At 39.0% G+C, this 18,676-nt stretch overlaps 1 protein-coding gene across 3 annotated transcripts in view; it reads left to right on the forward strand.

Moving 5' to 3' along the window:
• Positions 1-18,676, forward strand: part of LOC6040673 (GATA-binding factor C) — a 359,437-nt gene that overhangs the window by 25,195 nt on the left and 315,566 nt on the right. The gene's annotated exons all lie outside the window — the stretch shown is intronic.

The raw sequence follows: 18,676 nt of genomic DNA on the forward strand, positions 1-18,676 counted from the left end.
AACTTTGTCGGGGCCTTCCCTATGACCAAAGAAGCTATTTTGTGTCATTGGTTCACCCATACAAGTCTACATACAATTTTGAATTGAATTTTAGTGAAAAAAAGTTGATAAAAAAATCTGCAATTTTTTTTCCGTGTACCTATTTTTTTCTCAAAATTCCTCAACAATACCTGGTATGTAAATATTCAAACAGCTGTAACTTTTGAGTGAATTTTCTGATCGATTTGGTGTCTTCGGCAAAGTTGTAGGTATTGTTGAGGAATTTTGAGAAAAAAATAGGTACACGGGAAAAAAATTGCAGATTTTTTTATCAAATTTTTTTTCATTAAAATTCTATTTCCCAAAATATGTATTTTTTGATTTTCGAGATTTTTTGATATGTTTTAGGGGACAAAAATCCGCAACTTTTGAGCCATAGAGAAACATGGTCAAAAAATCTGCCGCCGAGTTTTGATTTTTTGAAAAAAAAACAGTGTTTTTTGGAAAAAATCGAAGTTTCATGCAAAAACAAGTTTGACATTATTTTTTAATGCAAAATTGAATTTGCAATCGAAAAATACTTTACAGATTTTTTGATAAAGGGCTCCATTTTCAAGATATGGCCACCGATATTTTGATTTTAGCGAAATATTTGCAGTTTTTCAATTTAAAAAAAAGTGACCATTAGTGAACATTTCTAAAAATATTTTTTTTGAGAAGTTCAGAAAATTTGCTATAAAATTGTCTTAGAGACATTGAAGATTGGACCTCGGGTTGCTGAGATAGAGCCGCTTTAAGAAAAAGAAACACGAAAATTTAAGTTTTCTTAATCTCACCAAAATAACCCACCATTTTCTAATGACGATATCTCAGCAACTAATGGTCCGATTATTCATGTATTAACATTGATAACACTACTCGACAAAACAAAACTTGTGTCAAGGGATTCACGATATCTCATCGGTTCCTCAGAGAAAAGGCATCCCCGAATTCGATGCAATCGACAGAATTTGATTTTATGTCCACGCGGACTGATGAGAATGTGGTAAATTTTTTAACATAAAAAAATCGAACATTTAAAAAAAAAACCATGCGTCTCCTCCCAACTATATGAGCCATCTACAAAAATATGGAAGCGCCTGGTGCATAGCCATTTCATTTAAGCACAACGGAAACAACCAATACAAATGTATAAAAAAGTTGTCAAGTTCGGGGGGTCCACAGCTAGCATTTTTTGTACGATTATAAAAATAAATAATAAAAGTTTAAAATTAAAATATTTGAAAAACATTGTTTTAAAATTTATTTGTTTACTAAAATTTTATGTTTCTCAAAGGTCTATGGGTACTTCGGGATGTCCATGGTCATCCAAGGACTCCCTAGAGTTAAGATCTATGAGTCTACCGCCGTAACAAGTAAGAGGTCGTCGGATTTTGACCCCGGATCATGTGCGTATAGCATCAGTGGATATGGTAGACTACTATATGCATGTAATGGAATGTTCATGGTCATCCAAAGACTCTCTGGAGTTAAGATCTACGAGTCTACCGCCGTAACAAGCCGGAGGTCGTCGGATTTTGACCCCGGATCATGTGCGTATAGCATCAGTGGATATGGTAGACTACTATATGAATGTGTTGGGATGTTCATAGTCATCCACGGACTCCCTGGAGTTAAGATCTACAATCGATGTAAAGTTATCGAAATATTTAAGTTTGAACTATGAACAAAAGTCTTTGCTTACCACTTTAGCCAAACGGCGACCTCTTTTTTGTTACGGCGGTAGACTCGTAGATTTTAACTCCAGGGAGCCCAACACATTTATATAGTAGTCTACCATACCCACTGATGCTATACGCACATGATCCGGGGTCAAAATCCGACGACCTCTTGCTTGTTACGGCGGTAGACTCGTAGATCTTAACTCCAGGGAGTCCTTGGATGACCATGACCTCTTGTATGTTACGGTAGTAGACTCGTAGATCTTAACTCCAGGGAGTCCTTGGATGACCATGGACATCCCAACACATTCATATAGTAGTCTACCATATCCACTGATGCTATACGCACATGATCCGGGGTCAAAATCCGACGACCTCTTGCTTGTTACGGCGGTAGACTCGTAGATCTTAACTCCAGGGAGTCCTTGGATGACCATGAACATCCCAACACATTCATATAGTAGTCTACCATATGCACTGATGCTATACGCACATGATCCGGGGTCAAAATCCGACGACTTCTTGCTTGTTACGGCGGTAGACTCGTAGAACTTAACTCCAGGAAGTCCTCGGATGACCATGAACATCCCATTACATTCATATAGTAGTCTACCATATGCACTGATACTATACGCACATGATCCGGGGTCAAAATCCGACGACCTCTTGCTTGTTACGGCGGTAGACTCATAGATCTTAACTCCAGGGAGTCCTTGGATGACCATGAACATCCCAACACATTCATATAGTAGTCTACCATATGCACTGATGCTATACGCACATGATCCGGGGTCAAAATCCGACAACTTCTTGCTTGTTACGGGGGTAGACTCATAGATCTTAACTCTATGGAATCCTTGGATGACAATGGACATCCCGAAGTACCCATAGACCTTTGAGAAACATAAAATTTTTAATCCGACGACCTCTTGCTTGTTACGGCGGTAGACTCATAGATCTTAACTCCAGGGAGTCCTTGGATGACCATGAACATCCCAACACATTCATATAGTAGTCTACCATATGCACTGATGCTATACGCACATGATCCGGGGTCAAAATCCGACGACTTCTTGCTTGTTACGGCGGTAGACTCGTAGAACTTAACTCCAGGAAGTCCTCGGATGACCATGAACATCCCATTACATTCATATAGTAGTCTACCATATGCACTGATACTATACGCACATGATCCGGGGTCAAAATCCGACGACTTCTTGCTTGTTACGGCGGTAGACTCGTAGAACTTAACTCCAGGAAGTCCTCGGATGACCATGAACATCCCATTACATTCATATAGTAGTCTACCATATGCACTGATACTATACGCACATGATCCGGGGTCAAAATCCGACGACCTCTTGCTTGTTACGGCGGTAGACTCATAGATCTTAACTCCAGGGAGTCCTTGGATGACCATGAACATCCCAACACATTCATATAGTAGTCTACCATATGCACTGATGCTATACGCACATGATCTGGGGTCAAAATCCGACGACCTCTTGCTTGTTACGGCGGTAGACTCATAGATCTTAACTCTATGGAATCCTTGGATGACAATGGACATCCCGAAGTACCCGTAGACCTTTGAGAAACATAAAATTTTAGTAAACAAATAAATTAAAAATTTTTTTTTTCAAATATTTTAATTTTAAACTTTTAATATTTATTTTTATAATCGTACAAAAAATGCTAGCTGTGGACCCCCCGAACTTGACAACTTTTTTATACATTTGTATTGGTTGTTTCCGTTGGGCTTAAAGCAATTGGCTATGCACCAGGCGCTTCCATATTTTTGTAGATGGCTCATCTAGTTGGGAGGAGACGCATGGTTTTTTTTAATTTGTTCGATTTTTTATGTTAAAAAATTTACCACATTCGCATCAGTCCGCGTGGACATAAAATCAAATTCTGTCGATTGCATCGGATTCGGGGATGCCTTTTCTCTGAGGAACCGATGAGATATCGTGAATCCCTTGACACAAGTTTTGTTTTGTCGAGAAGTGTTATCAATGTTAATACATGAAACATTCGTGAAATTTTCCGATCTCTTCGAAATTTTTTTTTGAAAATTTTTAAATCAAGACTAACATTTTTCAATTCAATTCGGTTTTATTTGTGAATATTATGAACCTAACAGAGTTTTTGTGTTCATTTCAGCTGTGTGTTACGTCTTAATTCGGTTTAGAGCAATTATTACTGTTAATTAAATGCACAAACAAGAGTAAGAAAAAGTTTTCAAAAAACTTACGCAATTGCTAATGATAGGGGATAGGAATAGAAAAAGCTTACAACTAGATCACAGCAAAATTTAATCAATTATAGATGTGCTTGATCATCAGCTCCCCAAGGGCCAGGAATTGCTCCGCTTTGTTACGGCAGGTCCGAAACCGCGTCATCATCTCCCCCGCGAGAGCAAAAAACTCCGGCAGGGTAAAGAGATCTTCCCCGGTGACTTCTTGCTGGGCCGCATTGCCGCTACCGGCAGCGACCACGCTGGCGAACGATCGACCCCATCCAGGAGGGAACGCTGGGTTGTCCGCTGGAACTGTACGATGACCAGCAGCCGGCACGGTTACGCTCGTACTTCGCTGAGGAGGGTGGGACGCTGCTGCTTGCTTTTTCCTCTTTTCCTGCTCCTCGATGTAGGTTTTCCGTGCGCTGCATCCACGGTAGTTGCTGGTATGGTTACCTCCACAGTTGGCGCACTTGATGCGCGCCTTGGTTTGCTCTGCCTTGTCCCCCAAGTCCGCCTTACACGGCAGTGCACACGCCTCTGAGAGGTGTGATTCACCGCACTTCACGCAGCGGGGCGGGAGGTTGCAGTTCCGCGAGCCGTGGCCAAATTTCTGGCAACGGTGGCATTGCGCTGCGTCCGTCGGGTTCTTTGAGTAAAACCGCCAGTTTACCCAAAAACCGTCTAACGCCTTAGTTTTCCGCAGGTCTTGAATTTTGACGGTGCCGCGGTCGAAGTACAACAGGTACAGTGTGTGTGTACCTGTGACCGTTGTCTTCCGCGAGAGGACTTTTATGTCACGCGGCGTAATTCCAGCACCCGAGAGGTCCTTCTTTAGGTCGGAGATCGGGCGGTCTTGGTACCCCTGCAAGACGACCTTCACGGCAGTCTTCTGCACGGGGTCGAATGTGTAGAACTTGAAATTTTTATTCTTCAATTTCTCCACAACCAGGTCGAAGTTCTTGCTGTCAAATGTGTAGACTTGCACTGACGACTTACCGATTTTCAGACAATATCCGAGGCCTTCCAGCAACTCGTCAATATCGTCCGTCAACGTGTCCAAAACATAGATTGGAGGTGGTCTACGTTCCTTTGGAGAATTATTCGTTTTTGACGTCAACACTTTCTTCCGTGCACGTTCATCGTATTCGTCGTCGTCGGTAGTGCTGCTACCGTCGGTGTTGTTGTTGTTTTCTTCGTCGTCGCTCAGCATCTGGAACTCGTTTCTGATGGGAATGTTGGCGGATGTCGACGTGTTGGTCGTGGCACCGGAAGTACCGGAACGGGTTCGCACTGGTGATCTTGGCACATATCCGGGATGTAGTAACTTTTTGTCGATGCCTTCTGCGCTCACGCTCCCCTGCGCGATGGCGGTCGACACGGCGTTGGCTTGTTTACCTTTTTGCACACGGCCGGTAGACGAACTTAGCGGGTTTTTCGAGGCCGCACTCGAACTGCTACGGCCACGGCCGGCCTTTGGCATGCTGCAGGAGCAAACTCGCGGGTAATCACGGTAGACTACGGCGGAAAATTTCGAAAAAACTATAGAGCACTGAGCACTTGACTGCTGCTTGCTCTCGTGCGTACACGGAGGTGTGACTAACATTTTAAAAGGGCCAAACATTGAATATTACGCCCATTTAAAATGCTAGTCTTGATTAAAAAAAAATCAAAATATTTTTGCCTTCCTCACTGAGGTAAGGCTATAATCCTGCTCTAAAAATGAACTTTGAATAAAAACGTCGTAGACCCACCTCATGTATACATATCGACTCAGAATCGAAAACTGAACAAATGTCTGTGTGTATGTGTGTGTGTATGTGTGTGTGTATGTATGTATGTGACCAACAAACTAGCTCATGTTTCTCGGCACTGGCTGAACCGATTTGACCCGAACCTGTTGCATTCGACTTGGTTTAAGGTCCCATAGATCGAGTTTTATACAGATTGAAGTTTTGATAAGTAGTTCAAAAGTTATGTTTAAAAATGTGTTTTCACAGATATCCGGATCTCACTTAAATGTATGTAAACTATTTCCGGGTCCATCATCCGATCCATCGTTGGTTAGGTTATCAAAAGACCTTTCCAACGAGCCTAAAACATTGAAGATCTGGCAACCCTGTCTCGAGATATGCACACTTAAGTGATATTGATGTACTTTTTGAAGCCGGATTTCACTTAAATGTATGTAAACTATGTCCGGATCCACCATCCGACCCATCGTTGGTTAGTTTATCAAAAGACCTTTCTAACGAGCCTAAAACATTGGAGATCTGGCAACCCTGTCTCGAGATATGGCCACTTAAGTGATATTGATGTACTTTTTGAAGCCGGATCTCACTTAAATGTATGTAAACTATGTCCGGATCCACCATCCGACCCATTGTTGGTTAGGTTATCAAAAGACCTTTCCAACGAGTTCAAAACATTAGAGATCTGGCAACCCTGTCTCGAGATATGGCCACTTAAGTGATATTTATGTACTTTTTTGAAGCCGGATCTCACTTAAATGTATGTAAACTATTTCCGGGTCCATCATCCGATCCATCGTTGATTAGGTTATCAAAAGACCTTTCCAACGAGCCTAAAACATTGAAGATCTGGCAACCCTGTCTCGAGATATGCCCACTTAAGTGATATTGATGTACTTTTTGAAGCCGGATTTCACTTAAATGTATGTAAACTATGTCCGGATCCACCATCCGACCCATCGTTGGTTAGTTTATCAAAAGACCTTTCTAACGAGCCTAAAACATTGGAGATCTGGCAACCCTGTCTCGAGATATGGCCACTTAAGTGATATTGATGTACTTTTTGAAGCCGGATCTCACTTAAATGTATGTAAACTATGTCCGGATCCACCATCCGACCCATTGTTGGTTAGGTTATCAAAAGACCTTTCCAACGAGTTCAAAACATTAGAGATCTGGCAACCCTGTCTCGAGATATGGCCACTTAAGTGATATTTATGTACTTTTTTGAAGCCGGATCTCACTTAAATGTATGTAAACTATTTCCGGGTCCATCATCCGATCCATCGTTGGTTAGGTTATCAAAAGACCTTTCCAACGAGCCTAAAACATTGAAGATCTGGCAACCCTGTCTCGAGATATGCCCACTTAAGTGATATTGATGTACTTTTTGAAGCCGGATTTCACTTAAATGTATGTAAACTATGTCCGGATCCACCATCCGACCCATCGTTGGTTAGTTTATCAAAAGACCTTTCTAACGAGCCTAAAACATTGGAGATCTGGCAACCCTGTCTCGAGATATGGCCACTTAAGTGATATTGATGTACTTTTTGAAGCCAGATTTCACTTAAATGTATGTAAACTATGTCCGGATCCACCATCCGACCCATCGTTGGTTAGTTTATCAAAAGACCTTTCTAACGAGCCTAAAACATTGGAGATCTGGCAACCCTGTCTCGAGATATGGCCACTTAAGTGATATTGATGTACTTTTTGAAGCCGGATCTCACTTAAATGTATGTAAACTATGTCCGGATCCACCATCCGACCCATCGTTGGTTATGTTATCAAAAGACCTTTCCAACGAGTTCAAAACATTAGAGATCTGGCAACCCTGTCTCGAGGTATGGCAACTTAAGTGACATTTATGTACTTTTTGGATGCCGGATCTCACTTAAATGTATGTAAACTATGTCCGGATCCACCATCCAACCCATCGTTGGTTAGGTTATGAAAAGACAGTTCCAACGAGCTTAAAACATTGGAGATCTGGCAACCCTGTCTTGAGATATGTACACTTAAGTGATATTGATGTACTTTTTTACTCCGGATCTAAAAAAGAGATGAAATTTTTGTACAATTCCATCATATCAGCCATTGTAGGGAATAAGTGAGGAAGGCTCCAACCACATAGGTGGATTAAGTTAGTTTTTTTCTAAAAGATCAAAAAATTTCACGAATTTTTCATGCATTAGAATTGAAAATCAGACCATTATTTGCTGAGATATCGTCATTAGAAAATGGTGGGTTGTTTCGGTGCGATTAAGAAAACTTCAATTTTCGTGTTTCTTTTTCTTAAGCGGCTCTATCTCAGCAACCCGAGGTTTAATCTTCAATGTCTCTTAGACAATTTTATAGCAAATTTTCTGAACTTTTCGAAAAAAATAATTTAGAAATGGTCACTCATGTTCACTATTTTTAATAGTTGAAAAACTGCAAATATTTCGCTAAAATCAAACTTTCGGTGGCTATATCTTGAAAACGGAGCCCGTTATCAAAAAATCTGTAAAGTACTTTTCGATTGTAAATTCGATTTTGCATTAAAAAATAATGTCAAACTTGTTTTTGCATGAAACTTTGATTTTTTTCCAAAAATCACTGTTTTTTCAAAAAATTATAACTCGGCGGCTGATTTTTTGACCATGTTTCTCTATGGCTCAAAAGTTGCGGATTTTTGTCCCCTAAAACATATCAAAAAATCTCGAAAATAAAAAAAATAGGTATTTTGGGAAATTGAGTTTTAGTGAAAAAAAATGATAAAAAAATCTTCAAATTTTTTTCCCGTGTACCTATTTTTTTCTCAAAAGTCCTCAACAATACCTACAACTTTGCCGAAGACACCAAATTGATCAGAAAATTCACTCAAAAGTTACAGCTGTTTGAATATTTACATACAATTTTTGTATGGACAGCAGCCAAAATTGTATGGAGACTTGTATGGGTGAACCAATCACACAAAATAGTTTATTTGGTCATAGGGAAGGCCCCCACAAAGTTTGAGCCAAATCAGAAAATGCAAATAAAATCCATTTCCGGTTTTGGTAGAGAATTGCTCATGTGTACAGCTAAAGTTTTGAATTGAAATTTATATATTTTTAATTTCAATACAATTGAAATCCAGCATTGCAACAGTCGTTTCCACCTGTCACTCAACTCCGGAAGTCCCATAAAGTGCCACTCGTAATTACCACCTTACTTTCACAGTCATTTCGCGATTTCGCGGTCCACTTTCGCACCACATAAAACGCTCCCATACCAAACATAGTGACGACTTTATGGCATTTCTAGCCTGTGCTGCTCCAATATTTCCAAGTGGCGCTGGATTTTCTCCACACTGCATGGCGGGGATTATTCCCAGATACCAATCGCCGTGGCCGTTTGATCGCACGTGTCGTTAAGCTTATTTTAATTAGCCCGTCAACAAAAAAAAAACACGCTGCTACCACCGCGACAAGAAAGAGTTTGGCGAAACCGTGAAAAAAATTAAACTAGTGAGAAAAAACTGCCCCCCAAAGCAGAAAGTGACGTGTCTGTCACCAATATTCCCACCCAAGCCACGATAAATTACCATCAAATCGTGGACTCAAACCAGCTTCGCCGAGTGCCAAGCGACCTAACCTAACCTCAAACCTGGTCACCTAGTGGCGACTGGGGGCGACCGATCGCGCGCCAGAGTGGCAATAAAATTAAATTCAATTGAATTGAATTCGATTACCATTTTCATCGATTAGGTGTCGATAAATGCCCCCTCTAATAAACTTAACGGGCCCGGGGTTCAAGAGTTGGAGGAAGGTGTGTGAGTGTGTTTTTTTTTACGCGAAGTGGCGGGACGACAGTTTCCCGAACAGAAATCGAAAGTGACGGGTTCTCTGTGGCGGTTGGTGAGGGGTAGGTGCTGCCTTTGCGTGTGTACAGGCTGTCTCTCTTATCGAGTCCCCGGGCGCTAACTATTTTTGCTGTAAAAAGTGTCAAAAGGTTGCCCATTTCTGTGCCGGGAGACGACGGGGACATTGAGACTAAAGGCGGTTTTTTAATAAAAACTAGAAACCTATTTCACCTTGCCCACTGAGAAAGGCGAAGCCTGATCTAAAATTTAACTTTTTAGAAAATTGTCGTAGACCCACGACCATGTATACCTTTTCACTCAGAATCGAAAACTTATCAAATATGTGAGTGTGGACTACTAGGATGTAACAAAACGGGTCAATTTTTCGCGGAATTTGGGGCATGATCCCGTAGGTGTACTGAGCCCGAATCCCAAATATGAGCTTGATTGGTAGCGACAAGACCTGGCGCTTTGACTTTGTATTTTAAATGGGATTTAACCCGTAAAATCGGTGTGTTTTGTTTTTTTGCCAGTTTTGAGTCCCTAACGATTTTTTTAACCTCATGAGCTCATAGTCCGTGTTCCAGGGAACAACTTTGCAGAAGAAAAGTAATCTAAACGTCAACGATATTGGGAATCGATTTCCAGACAATTTTACATAAAAGTCTCCATATTGAAAATTGTCCTATGAGCAATTCTCTGAGATTTCAGTCATTCGATTTTTTGTATTTTTTAATCCAGCTGAAACTTTTTTGGTGCCTTCGGTATGCCCAAAGAAGCCATTTTGCATTGTTGCCCATATAATTTTCTGTACGAATTTGACAGCTGTCCATACAATAATGATAAGTGAAAATTCAAAAATCTGTATCTTTTGAAGGAATTTTTTGACCAATTTGGTGTCTTTGGTAAAGTTGTAGGTATGGATATTAGCGTGGTTCACGTTTCTATGAAAAAGTTCTACAAAGTTGTTCCCCAGTTCAAAACCTATCTCCTACTATAAGAACCAAGTCATTTCATCGATTTATAAAAAAAAATCCTAATACAATGTAAAAAAAGATAGTTTCCCATGGAAAATAAATCAAAATCTCATATAAATTTCAAATTAAAACAGGAGCTCCTAGACCTTACCAAATGGGCTCAAATTTTCAGGAGTGCTTCTGGGGACATAAAAGAACGAAATTCCGGTTGATGCAAGACAAAATAACAACTTTTGTCTTTTTCATAGAAACGTGAACCACGCTAATGGATATGGATTACACTGAAAAAAATGATACAGGGTAGAAATAAATGTCACTAAAACTTGATTTGCAAAAAAAAACTTTTTATATTTTTTTTTATTTTCTGATTTGTTTTAGAGGACATCAAATGCCAACTTTTCAGAAATTTCAAGAATGGGCAAAAAATCTTTGACCGAGTTACGATTTTTTGAATCAATACAATTTTTTTCAAAAAAATTAAATATTGGTCGCAAACATTTTTCAATTTCATTTTTTGATTTAAAATCTAATTTGCAATCAAAAAGTACTTTACCGATTTTTTTATAAAGTGAATCGTTTTCAAGTTATAGCCATTTTAGGTAACTTTTATCAAAATAGTCGCAGTCTTAGTTAATATCAGATCTACAACAATTTTTTTGAAAATATTGTTCATAAGAATATTTAAAAAGTCCAATTAGTTTCTTTATTTCACGAAATCCCAAACAGATTTTAAAAGAAAAAAATACTCAAAAAAAGCTTTTTTTGAAATATTTATTTTAATTATTCAACGATATTAAACAACGACGAACAAATTGCATTTTAATATATCAAACATATATTATGTTTTTTGAACTTCTGCTGCCCAATTTTTTTTTCGAAATTTATTATTTTTTCCCGAATACAGCACAAAACGAAAAATCCATCTCACAATCCTGATTTGTTTTTTTTTCAATTTTTTTTATGCTTTTCGAAGCACGTCCTGAACCTCTATTACAACATAACTAGAATCATTAAAATAAGTGCAAGAAAGGGTTTTTTTGCTTTCTCAAATTTCTACAATAGAAAAATTTGAATGTTTAAATAAATTTCAAGCAAAACTTCATTAAAAACAGTTTTTAAATTTACTGATAATTCAAGAAAAAATATAATACATTGTTCAACAATTGCAATGTTTAATCTTTAAAAAGCAATGGAAAGAAGAACTCTTAAAATTTTAGAAAATTTTTGGGTTGGCCGTTTTACTTGTTTTATGTGACTTTGCCAATGTTTTTAAAAATGCTCAAAATTACCAACTTTTGTTTTACTAGTTAGTTTATGTTTGTTTTTGGTAGTATTTGGCCTATTCTACCACCTACTGGTACTATATTTTGCCTATCTAATTTTTTAATGTTTTTACAGTCACTTTTTCAATTTGCTATAGAATGCTATAAAGTAACACTATTATCATTCAAATGCGTAGAGGCATAGTCTAGAATACTAGAAAAATTATTGCATACTTCTTTTTACTTAAAATAAAGGAAATGTTAGCCAAAGTTGACCCCTAAAAAATGACATTTTTAAAAACATTGGCTAAGTCACATAAAACAAGTAAAACGACCAACCCAAAATTTTTCTAAAATTTTAAGAGTTCTTCTTTCCAATGCTTTTTAAAGATTAAACATTGCAATTGTTGAACAATGTATTATATTTTTTCTTGAATAATCAGTAAATTTAAAAACTGTTTTTATTGAAGTTTTGCTTGAAATTTATTTAAACATTCAAATTTTTCTATTGTAGAAATTTGAGAAAGCAAAAAAAAACCCTTTCTTGCACTTATTTTAATGATTCTAGTTATGTTGTAATAAAGGTTCAGGACGTGCTTCGAAAAGCATTAAAAAAATTGAAAAAAAAAGAAAAAAAAAAAAAATCAGGATTGTGAGATGGATTTTTCGTTTTGTGCTGTATTCGGGATCGTGAAAATCTGGAGTGAGTCGCGCTGTAGTTATAAAACAAGATCAATCTTTCCAATGCTTTTTAAAGATTAAACATTGCAATTGTTGAACAATGTATTATATTTTTTCTTGAATAATCAGTAAATTTAAAAACTGTTTTGCCTTCCTCACCTTACTGAGGAAAGGCTATAAAATCACTCGAAAAATGAACTTCTTAATTCGACCTCGTAGACCCACCTTCACGTATACCTATCGACTCAGAATCATGTTCTGAGCAAATGTCTGTGTGGATGTGTGTAGGTGGGTGGACAAAAAAATTGTCACTCGATTATCTCCGGACTGGATGAACGGATTTTGACCGTATTAGTCTCATTCGATCCGTCTTGAGGTCCCATAGGTCTCTATTTAAAATCAGCAAGTTTAGTTAAGTACTTCAAAGGTTATGCTAAAAAAACGATTTTGGCGTATGTCCGGAAGATTGTAAAAAGGGTGGTTTTTGCAAGAAACCCTATCATGTTATACATTTTTAGAAAGGTATTAAAAAGACCTTTCAAATGAGCCTAAAACATCAAGGATCTGACAACCATATCAAAAGTTATTAGCACTTAAGTGTTATTTATACACTTTTTGGAGGCCGGATCTTAGATATTTCAATGAAAATGATGTCCGGGTCCATCATGCGACCCATCGTTAGTTAGATATTTGAAAGACCTTTCAAATGAGCCTAAAACATCAAGGATCTGACAATCCTATCAAATGTTATTAGCACTTAAGTGTTATTTATACACTTTTTGGAGGCCGGATCTCAGATATTTCAGTAAAAATGATGTCCGGGTCCATCATGCGACCCATCGTTAGTTAGATAACTGAAAGACCTTTCAAATGAACAAAACAACAAGGATCTGACAACCCTATCAAAAGTTATTGGCAATTAAGTGTTACTTATATACTTTCTGGAGGCCGGATCTGAGATATTGTGATAAAAATATTGTCTGAATCTTCCATGTGAACTTTCTTCGTTGGATAGGTTTTTTTTATCAGACCTAGCCGATGAGCCAGAAAAATTGAAAGTCTGCGAACCCTATCAAAAGAAATCAGTAATGAAATTGATTTGTTAAACATGTTAAGGGAATGTTGCTATTTTTACTGAATGTATTGACTTTATTAATGTGAGGAAGGCACCAACCACCTAAAGGTGGATTAAGTATCGTTTTAATGAAGTTTTGCTTGAAATTTATTTAAACATTCAAATTTTTCTATTGTAGAAATTTGAGAAAGCAAAAAAAAACCCTTTCTTGCACTTATTTTAATGATTCTAGTTATGTTGTAATAGAGGTTCAGGACGTGCTTCGAAAAGCATTAAAAAAATAGAAAAAAAAGAAAAAAAAAAAACAAATCAGGATTGTGAGATGGATTTTTCGTTTTGTGCTGTATTCGGGATCGTGAAAATCTGGAGTGAGTCGCGCTGTAGTTATAAAACAAGATCAATCTGGAAAATTATTCATATTAATCGGAGTTATTGTGTGCTTCAAGCCCATGTGTTGAAAAGACCTTCCCATAGCTCCGTAGCTCGGAGGGCTCGACGTCGGTTGTTTGTGTGTTAAGCCCTCTCCATAGCATCGTAGCTCGAGAGGCAACGAAAATCATTACCTTATCTAGCTAACAGAAAGAAGATCGGAAGACATTTGATGGTTGAGTTCGTCGCGTCTATTCCGTAACAAATTCATGAACTAAATGATTATATAATTAAAAATCAGACTACGCTATCATTGCAGCATTGCGTTTTACACCTCATTTTATAAATAAATATTATTTGGTTTTATCTTTCCACAGCCGGCTGTTTAAGATTAAACCATTTCATTAAAAAATTAACAACAGTTAAACGGGAAATGTCTCATCCGCAGCATCCGATTGTTTGCCTTGAGAATAAAATATAATACCTTTCAACAAACACTATGATTTTGGGTCGCATCATCATCTTCTATGATGAATCCTGACCAAACACCCTATCCAACTAACAAATTTTCAGGTTCCTGGCGCTTGTGGGGTGTAAGCACAGAGTAAATCAGCTGCCCTAGTAGCAACCTGCGCTAACTAACATTCCCGTCCCTTAAAATCGAGATCTACAAACTGACATGGCGGGCGCCGTTGGTGGCCAATGACTGTTACCTATTCGCAACTGATCTTGTTTTGGCAATCATGGTGTTTTATCTTTTCAGCGCATTCATACATGCTGTTGATAAGGGAAACACCACTAGATCGTCGAAGCCTATAATCAGTAGTGCTGAAAGGATATTACGGTTCTGTTCAGCAACGGAGAAGGACAACCATGGGTGGTCTCTCATGCTCATGCTCATGCTCATAGAGGTTCAGGACGTGCTTCGTTTTGGAGATATTTAAGCAAATTAATTTTACAAAATTTCAATAAAAATGGAAATTAAACTGAATCATAATTTCTTGACTTTTTATTAGGTCCTATAAACAAATGTTAACGTTGAGTGTATCCCTTTCACACCTTTTGTCAATGTTCATTGGAGTAAGCGGGATACACTCAATTTTACATTTGTTTGCAAGACTTAATAAAAAAATCTTATTCTATATTGATGTCTTTGTGCGGGGAGAGTTCACTTTGCTCTCCATCCACATTGACTTTTTCTATGTCTTGTTTTCTGTTCTACTTTTACTCTGTCTGCTATCTGTCTCTTTTATGTCTTTGAGAGGGGATCATTGGTCCATACGCATTGACAAACTATCTTTTAATTTTTCTTGCCTTTCTTCATAATTTTCATTGTTTTTTCATACTTATTACCAGTCTTTGTGAGGGTTCGATTTGCTCTCCATCCGCATTGATCTTTTCTCATCTTTGATTTTCCTTTTTATCAGTAGCTAGAAACAATTCCGGGGATCGGGGAGGGAGCATCAGGGCAGCGGACGGTATGCTGTAATGGCGAAGACTTGATGTGGATAGTGGAAGAGCGGAACTACGTCACAAGGGGAAAATGATTTATTAATTATACAATTCTAAAGGATTTTCTAATTACTAGATCTATTGACTCATCAGTCCCCAGCTGTCTGCCGCGCTTTTTTTAAGACCCCAAAAGGGGGCGAGCCCTGTTTTTCAGCTTTGTCAGACTTTTTTCGGAGCTATTGGAGATTACTCCCGGAAGGAGATTCTCTTCCCCTGAGGACACCGTGAGTGATTTTGCTCGTTCGCGTCCAATCACCCCCTTTTGGCTCTTCATACGACAGTAATTTGAAGACGCCCCCCTAAGTTTGAGCCACTGTATTTCCAGGCAACCGCTACATAGGTCATCCTTATGGCCCTGTTGGTTATCACATCAAATCAAATCAAAGACCCAGTAAAAAAATCAAATATTCAACTGACGGAAATTCTTAAAAATTTCGCAATACAATCAAATACTCCTTTTTTAAATTAAATAATTTGTGTCAGGGGGTTTTATTTTGTATCTAGAACTACTGCAAACCTTTAAGACACTTTTCTGTGTATAATTTGGCTAAAAAAATACATTTTTACGTTTATTGTGAATAGTTTTTAGAGTTCCGTGAAATTGCCGTGGAATTTCAATGTTTTGATTTTTTTGCCGTGAAAAATCACTAGCCCTATATATGATTGATTTGATTTTTCAGTCTCGTAAATATTTTTACCGGAAAGCTCGTCAAAAAGTATCGGCAAAATTCCAGATTTGAGCTGGAATTGCTATACTGTCTTCTGGCAGCACTTCCTGCTCCTGCATAAAAAAGTGAGATAGGCGTCGTGATTCTCATGCAACCAAGCAAGCTGGTGGTTGCCAGAAGAGCTTGAAGAAAAAGTTGAAGTTTGCAGCGGTGGTGTTCTAAACTCTGTAACAGTTGACGAATCTCATCGTACTCTTCGGCGAAGTTGTTCCCTGGAACACGAAATATGAACTCATGAGGTTTTTGAAAAAAAAACGTTGAGGGACTCAAAACTGGCAAAAACCAAAACGCACCGATTTTGAAATAAATTACCTCAAACATCAAATGTGACCCAAGACTCATTTCTAACTACAACAATTGCCAAAAGACCCTCCAAAATGCCATTTCCCGTTACCGCGCGTAGTTCACACCTTTCTCACCTCATTACTGCCAGCACGAGGCACCCCGGCTGTGAATTCAATTTTTCAAATCGATAATTTCAATTTAAAATTTAACGCTCAACTAGCACCTCTACAGGATCGAACAACTCGAACGGTGGATGCTGGGCACTTGTTTCTTCCTGGATCTTTCTCTCTCTCTCTCTCTCTGCTGTCTGTTGGCGAGAAACCATTTATCTTAGTCTAATCAACGCGAACGTGAAGCTCTTTCTCCGTTTGTGGAAGAAGTGTGGCAAGATTAACGAGCCCTCCTCGGGATGGGTTATTAATTAATTGCTCAAATATATGAATTTTCTATTATTTCGGGAAGGAGAGATAATGCTGAAGTGTTTGTGAAGAAAACCAATGTTATTGATTAGATTTTTTGAGGTGGCTCGTCTGTCTTTTTTGTTTGGAGTTCTCGCTGGGTTTTACGGGATTTGAAGAAGTTGATTGATTTGCTTCTGGAACCCCGGGTTTGACGTTGGACTCTGGAAACGGTTTTCAATTAGGCACCTGCTTTTAAGGCTCGGACTCAGCAGGTCAACCGTCAATGAGGATGGACCCCAGCGACGAAAAACGGTAACAATTTATCAAAATAAATTGGTTGTAACATTGGTAATTACGCTGGCGAGGAACCCCTTTTTCCGGACTGGGGAGACCCCAGCCAGCGTGGTCCCACTGCTGGACACCCGCCGTGTGTACGGCCCTCGCCGGAGATGGTGTGAAAGATAGATGCTTCCCCATAGGTTCGCACGCGTCTATGAACCAGCTTATGACCTCTGGGAGGTTCTCGATGATAAGTGATTGAGATTTATTGAAATTCTTGGCCACCCCCGGCGGCACAACTCGCGCGCTGACATCATCGCGAACTGGCCACTGCGTCCAGGTGTTTCAACGGAACATTTTGCTTAGCCGAGAACCTGGGGGAACCGTAGCCGTATAGCCGTAACGGGCAGAGACCAGGTTGACCGCTTTTCAAACGGTTGCAAATAAATCACTTTCTTCGAGTTGGTGGAGTCGTGTTCGTCGTTGTTGTTGTGGTTGTCTTCACCGTGGTCATGCATGGCTTGGGAACTTTTAAGGTCTGTGGGATCTCTCCCCCAGCTCCACGCGAACTTGAACCGAAAATGTTTGATTGATGCACCTGAAGGGAGTTGTGACCTTTCTTCTTTTAAACAATTTTAACTGCTCGTTACAGTATTCGAAATCTTGAAAAACACAAACACGGATAAAAAAGAGTTCCCAAAATCGTGAACAAGCGTTCATGAAATTTGGAACCACGAACAAAGCGTTCAAATTGCATGGTACGTTTTTCAAAAAGGTACAATGGAAATGGAACACTTTGCTCGAAGTTCAAAATTTCATGAACGCTTGTTCACGATTTGGGAACTCTTTTTTCTCAGTGCACTTCTACCAAGCCAAGTCCTGAAAACATTAATCAGGACATAAATTCAGGTTCAAACAAAACACAAACCTTTCTTCGATTAGAAAGCCCAACAGTTAATCGGAGAGGAAGCTCAGGCTGAGCCCTCAGCCCCAAGCTTGGTCGCGCCAGATATTTTGAATATTGTGAGTAATTATTCAAATTAATTTAGCGTTGAGGAAGTAACGCTGCAGCAGCGAACCGCTATCGTTTGCAGTTTCGAAGAAAGAAAATTTAATTTATGCTCCACTTTTCAGCACTTGGTGAGGTTGTTTGGTTCGGTTTTCTCAACGGTCAGCCATATAATTCCGGAGCATAACTTTTAGGCGGAGGTGAGCTCATTGAAATGTCAGACCCGGGGTAGTATTCGTAAATACACATAAATCTACCTTGGACTCTGACAGTTTTTTTTGTTCTTTTTATTTCGTTGGACCTAAACTCGTTGTAGTTTTCAACTGTTTCAAAAGTGCGCGCGCTCGCGCTCAAAGGCGATTAAGATAGGCTTGGAATTTTATAGGCCCCCTCCGAAAAAAAATTGAGACTGACCACAGACAAACGGACACCCGGCAGCCTAGACCAGCCAAGGTGCGGCGAGTAAGATGTCTGACCATTCCCGTTTAAAGAGCCCGTAGGCAAAACTATAACCAAACTACGACGGATCCTTTTTTTGTACGAGGTTCTTCAACGACGGGGAGGGGTTAAACTTACGGC

This window comes from Culex quinquefasciatus, chromosome 1, assembly GCF_015732765.1.
Source record: "Culex quinquefasciatus strain JHB chromosome 1, VPISU_Cqui_1.0_pri_paternal, whole genome shotgun sequence".
Lineage (NCBI taxonomy): Eukaryota > Metazoa > Arthropoda > Insecta > Diptera > Culicidae > Culex > Culex quinquefasciatus.